This window comes from Ursus arctos, unplaced genomic scaffold (genome assembly GCF_023065955.2).
Source record: "Ursus arctos isolate Adak ecotype North America unplaced genomic scaffold, UrsArc2.0 scaffold_3, whole genome shotgun sequence".
Classification (NCBI taxonomy): domain Eukaryota; kingdom Metazoa; phylum Chordata; class Mammalia; order Carnivora; family Ursidae; genus Ursus; species Ursus arctos.
In genome coordinates, this window is record NW_026622985.1 from 37,413,761 (window position 1) to 37,419,760 (window position 6,000).

The window sequence follows — 6,000 nt, forward strand, 5'->3', positions numbered from 1 at the left end:
TGCGCCTCCGGGTCACATTGACATCTCAGTTCCCCCACAATAGGCCTTTAAAACCCACTTTAAAAATAAAAAGGGTATTTTAGTATCGATTCTTCCCTAGGCACGCTAGATTTCTGTGGGAAATAGACACATTTTAGAACTGCAAATACATTTACTACAAGCAAGGGTTAAAGTATTCAGAATTTAAGAGAAAGAAGACAGGAGAAAGGAGTCTGTTCAAAGAACACTGGCGGGAAGTCAAGAAACCCTGGACTGCTGCCTTCAGAGCCCTGAGATTTGCCCGACGTTGAATCTCTCGAGCCTTTTCTGTCTCATGAAAATCCCACCTACTTCACTGACCGAATGAGCCTCAGAAACAGAAACATTACCCTGTACAAGCCTCGCTTGGGAAAACAACCCCAAACCCAACTCTCTCCACTGCCCCCACAGTTTCCTGGGAGATGGGAAGCTAGGACACCTGCATTCCATCCTTCTCCCTTTCCCAGACACCAAAGTGGTCTATGTACTGAGGTCCATGTGTTAGCTCCCACATCTGCAAAATGGGGCTAATTATAGAAGGGCAGAGGGAACTAGAAAGGTAAAGAAGTGACATAAATCTCCTGCCTGTCTGGGCCTCTCTCACCTCCACCCAAGCTCAGAGGCTGGAAACGATGAGGTTGATTCTCTGGGGCTGCAGAAGGGGTGGGCCAGCTGGGAAATATTACCCTTCTTCACACCAACACTGCTGCCTGCCCTCTCTGCAGCACCCTCCTGACAGTTACCAACCACCCTGTATTCTTTCCACCATATATCCCTGCCAGAATTACTGCCCACAAATGGGCCTCCAACACCCCTGAGAGCGCTCCTGTCTGTGACAGGAAAACTGCTTGTTCATATCACTGAAATAAAACAGGTGGGGATTATTATGTGCAGTTCCTCTCCCCTTTGGTGTAATTCACAAGTCTCCAGCATAGGATTAGGCTTCAAATGCATTTGGTCAGGTACATACTTTTTAGTGCTCAGCTCAAACAATGGTAAAACCATTCCAGCAGTGCCTCTGTTTGTCTCTTAGGTCTTTCTTTCTCACCCTCCAGGCCTACAATCATCACATAACTTTTTTTTCTTTTTTTTTTTTAGACTGTGAACCAGAGTCCCACCCCAACCAACCCTCCAAAATGCAAGGCGCTAGAGTGATTTCAAGGTCTTACTTGTTCACCTAAGATCAGTATTATTTGACCAATAACTATTAAGGTGGCATACTGTTAAGCATTTAGCTGCCAGCATCCATGTCTATTTTCTGAGATACTCACTGAAACCAGAAATGCCAGTTGGTAGTCTCTGTAAAGAGCAAAAAACTTTATCACGATTGTGTGTGGGTATTGTCTTTGCAAAAATGAAGTTTTCTCCTAAGCTGGCCCATTAAAACCAAGAGGTTTCAAGATGGGATAGCCATCTTGTTTAAAATCCTTCTTGAACATTAGATTTTAGGCTTTTTCTTATAATTGACTTATCTTTGTGCTTTATGGAAAAATAAGGGTGCATTTGAAAGGAACTACAGACCTAAAAGAAAGTCCATCAGCCAATCAATAATTTTCACTGTCCCCAGCTGAAGGAAATCCTCCTTCCCTGTCTTGGGAGTGGCTGCAATAAAAGGTTTTTCTTCTTGAGCATGTTGAGTAAAATTGAACCAACATAAGACTCAAATTCATGTCCCAGCTTCTTTCTTGAGGCAGGTTTCAGATCAGCCATGAGTCTAACTTTAATGACAACTCACTGTCCCCTCTAAGAGAAGAAAAGGCCAGCAAGGTGGAGGTCAGGAGGGGAACACCGAGTTGGAGACCCAGGACAATGACCTAGAACCCTGCCTGGGCCACAGCTTCAGGCCCTGGAGTTGCAGTTCACAGTATTCCTCAGCTCTAACCCGCACTATCTTAGTCGCTCTGTTTCCCATCGGTGTGCACCTGAGGGTACCTACTGGCTCCTGCCCTCCCAACAGGCACGGTTGGCCTTTAGCACCTTGTGCCAGTTTACCAGCACCTTGCTGGTAAACCAGCTGAGCTAGGAGCATGTCCTTCCCATGTGGGGCCGTACCACTGTTACTTAAGTTGGGACATGTATAGGGAAAGGCAATGTATAGGGAAAAGGCAAAGGAGGGTCCGGAGGAAGATTATTGAGACTGCAAAAATGCAGCTGACACTGTGAAAGCTTCTGGGAGCCAGCACTACCTCCTCCATGGGGACTCTGCGGGAGATGCCCCATAAATCAGCTGGAGCAGGACAAACCTACCCCTTCCTGTTTGGGGTCATCAGAAATGGAGATTAGGCCGCGTGTGTGGTGGGGGGAGGAGGAGGATTCCCTTTTCTCTAGCAGGTCAGTCAGGGAGCTAGAAGGGAGGAGAGGGGGCTTGGGACTCTAATCCCACTGAGACTTCTTGAGGCGCCTGACTCCCGGTCTGCCCCTGCCTACTCTCCGGATTAGTCTCTGGGGTCTCGGACCACTCCCACCTCACAACCCCCACCACCACCATCCGGCAGGAGTTATTCTACGGACACTAAAGGTGCTCCAGGAAGCCTTCCTCTATCTCCTCAAGACCTGGCAGCGAAACCAAGGCAGACCGCAGGAGAGCGCCTTAGCGTGGGAGGCTCTGGACTAAGCGCAGGACTCTGGAGTCCTCCGGCCCGTGGGCAGGTAGCGAACAGATCCAGCGCGCGTTGCCCTGGCTGGCGTTTTCAAACAACATGGATTACAGGTTGCATCTTGAATATGAATTAGCCTTCTGCGCTGGTGTGAATTCGCTTTGAAACTCAACTTGTCAAAGTATGGTTTTAATTAAACGTCTTTGGCCCGAAAGATTACATGTTTTGTAAAATATATCCTAGCATGAAATTTACTTCCACAATCTGAAATTAGATTTCTTGTAAATGTTTTCATAAAAAAGAAATAGGAAGGGGGTGTGTGTGAGAATGGAGCAGTTCATACTCGCTGCGTTCTTTTAAAACCTCCTGCCAAGCCGGCCAGGCGCCCGACAGGTCCCGGGCTGGCCCGCCAGCCCCGGCCGGGACAAGGAAGAGACAGCGCGCCCAGGACACGCGAGTAACTCGAACCCGCCCGGGCAGGAGCAGCCCGCGCAGCTTTTGCAGTTGGAGACAATTCAGCAGACAGACAAGTTAATCCCGCACTGATTTGTTTCGGATCCCTCTGCAGGACGCCAGATACCTCCTTCGGCTGCTGCTACAGACACCTGCCTCCCTCTCCACCCCGGACCGCTGTGTCGGTCCCAGGAAAGACAGTGAAGAGGCAGCAATACCATTCAAGACAACACTTCATCTCGAAATTTCAAGTTCGCCTCTAAGAATTCCTGGCTAATATTTAGAACAACAGCAATGTTGATAGCCGTCCTAACAGACTGTCCAAAACTGCTCCAACCCAACCTCAAAGCTCCTCTAGACGGGGAAGGACCCCCGGGGGGTTCTCTATAACCTACCTGGGGGCATCTATCACTGGTGTAGCCCTCAGATAAAAAGGACCCTGCTTCCCTGCATGGGGGCGGGGAAGTTGCCTGCGCACGCTGCGTCTTTCTATTCAATACAGAATTAAGAGCTGGGTCCCTGTGGAATTCTCTTTTCCTAACTACTCTCCGAGGAACCCGCCAATTCTGGCGGGATTTGCTGGATTCTAGTAAAACTTGGCTCACATGGGGTGGGGTGTGATGGGGAGGAGGTGGGAGGGAGGCGCATCTCCTTTCTTCTAGATAATTGGGACCCAAGAAACGAGGAGGGGGTGGCGCGGTAGGGAGAGTTATTTACCGCCCTCCACCTGAAATAAGCAAGACCAATAACGCGCCTCGCTTTTCGCCCTGTTTACTCCATCCCCATTCAATGATTGGCAAAGCAGGCCCTGAAGGCAAAGGCAATAATTGCTCCGCTCTCTCCTTACTAGGGATGTGTGTAGGCATTTGAAGTGTACTAAAAATAAACGAAGGAGCGAGAAAATGAAAAGGGGACAGAGTGACAATTTGCGGCAATTAAAGCGTCTGCGCATGTTGCCGGAGGAGCAGGGACCCACAGCGGTTTTTGTTTTCTCAGGCCTGATGATGTGACTAACTCGTTAGGGAATTTTTGTCCCAGGTTGTGTGTGTGTGTGTGTGTGTGTGTGTGTGTGTGTACACGCGCGCGCACTGGCAAGACCTTGGAGGAAGGAGAAAACTGGGACCATTTCTGCGCCCCTGAAAAACGGGTTGTTCTTGGGAAAGTGGGGGGTTCAGCTCTCTCAGCCCTTCCCCCTCCATCCACTCACCCCCACACCCGCACTGTAGCAGGTCTGATGCGAGAGCCTCTCGATTAGCACTCAGCCGCCACCTTTTCTAGTAACTTTGGAGCAAGTTTTCAGCTCTAAGGTGTCTATCCTTAAAGGGGAAAAGCTTAATAATACTAAGGTTTATTTCACAACCACCAAGATGCAAAGGATAAGGGGTGGGAAGGGAGAAAGGGGGGCGGCAAGCCAAATCAAAGCTTGGGAGACATTTTGACAGCGCGCTTGAAATATTACTCTTAATTTTTGGAAGACTTTCAAGAAGTGAAAGGGGGATGGGTTGGGGTGAGTAGAAAGAACCACAACTTTCTCCTGTCACTCCAGCATCCAAACAGGGAGGGCTCCAACCTCTGCCACACTGGGGAACACACAGTGGGAAATTGCTTCAAGATACAGCAGGGCTCTCTTCTTTCCCGGGACCCTACCTGAGCAGCGAACTTCACGAAAGGGTGGGGAGGAGGAGTCCTGGGTGTCAAAAGTCTGCAGAATCTGGAAACCGGCAATGGGCTATCGGAGGGGTAACCACAGGCCCTGAGCTCCGTCTGGGCCTGGCTCGGGCCTCTCAGAATCGAGCCCAAACTGGCACCCCTTGTCGATCAGCCCCCTGCGCCCATCTCCACCTCCACCTCCCCCAATCCCACCCCGGTCTCGGGCCTCAGAAGGGGGAGGGGGCAACACCGTGCAGCCACCGCCAAAGTCCAGCTCCGGCTGGCTTCAATGAAAGCTGGCAAATCCAGCGAGTCTCGCAGAAATTTTCTTCGACCCTAATTCAATTTTAAAGCGGATTTTTACTATTAAAAACGCTGCCGAGCAACACATTGAATTAATCTGACTGTACGGTTTTAATTACAGTGAGGGTTTCTCTACCAATCTGTACAAGACAGTGGCTGGCTCTTGGAGGATCTCTGCCTCCTGAATTCCATTATCTGGCCCCCGTTCCCCGCAGACAGCAGCGCGTGGGAGCCAGCTGCGGGCGCGGGCGTTCCTGTCGCCCTCTGCTTCTGCCCGCCCTCCCGGCTCCTGCCCTCCCCCCGTCCTTTCGCTCACCCCAGCCCCAAAGAGAGCCCTGGACGCCTGCCTGTCTGTTTGGGACTGCTGCACTCAAAGCCTGAAACACTATGCTCACGTTTTAACTCTTGGGCCCAAGACCTTTGAGTCTCCAGAGGCTCGTTCTTAAAAGGGTTCATTTGTCGGGGAGGGTGACCTCCTTTGTAATTTTTAAAGGGTCCTCCTCCTTCGACTTTGCAGCTGTTAGAGGGAGCAACGTAATGCCCTAGGTGTTTGAGGGGAAAACAGGCTAAGGGGTGGGGAGGAGATGGGGAGAAAGATCTAGTAGAGAACACCAACAGTGGGCTCTAGGTATTTGAGTCTAGCCAGCCCCCAGCCCCCAGAGCAAAGCGGGCTGCTTGTATCAGACTTGGGTTTAGTAGTTGTGCAACTAACATGGTGGGGCAGCGGTCTCTGGAGAACCCGATGGAGCAGAAAACGAAGAGTGGGGGCACCTGGGTGGCTCAGTTGTTAAGCATCTGCCTTCGGCTCAGGGCGTGATCCCAGAGTCCTGGGATCAAGCCCCACATCAGGCTCCTCTGCTGGGACCCTGCTTCTTCCTCTCCCACTTCCCCTGCCTGTGTTCCCTCTCTCGCTGGCTGTCTCTCTCTCTGTCAAATAAATAAATAAAATTAAAAAAAAAAAAAAAACGAAGAGTGGTAC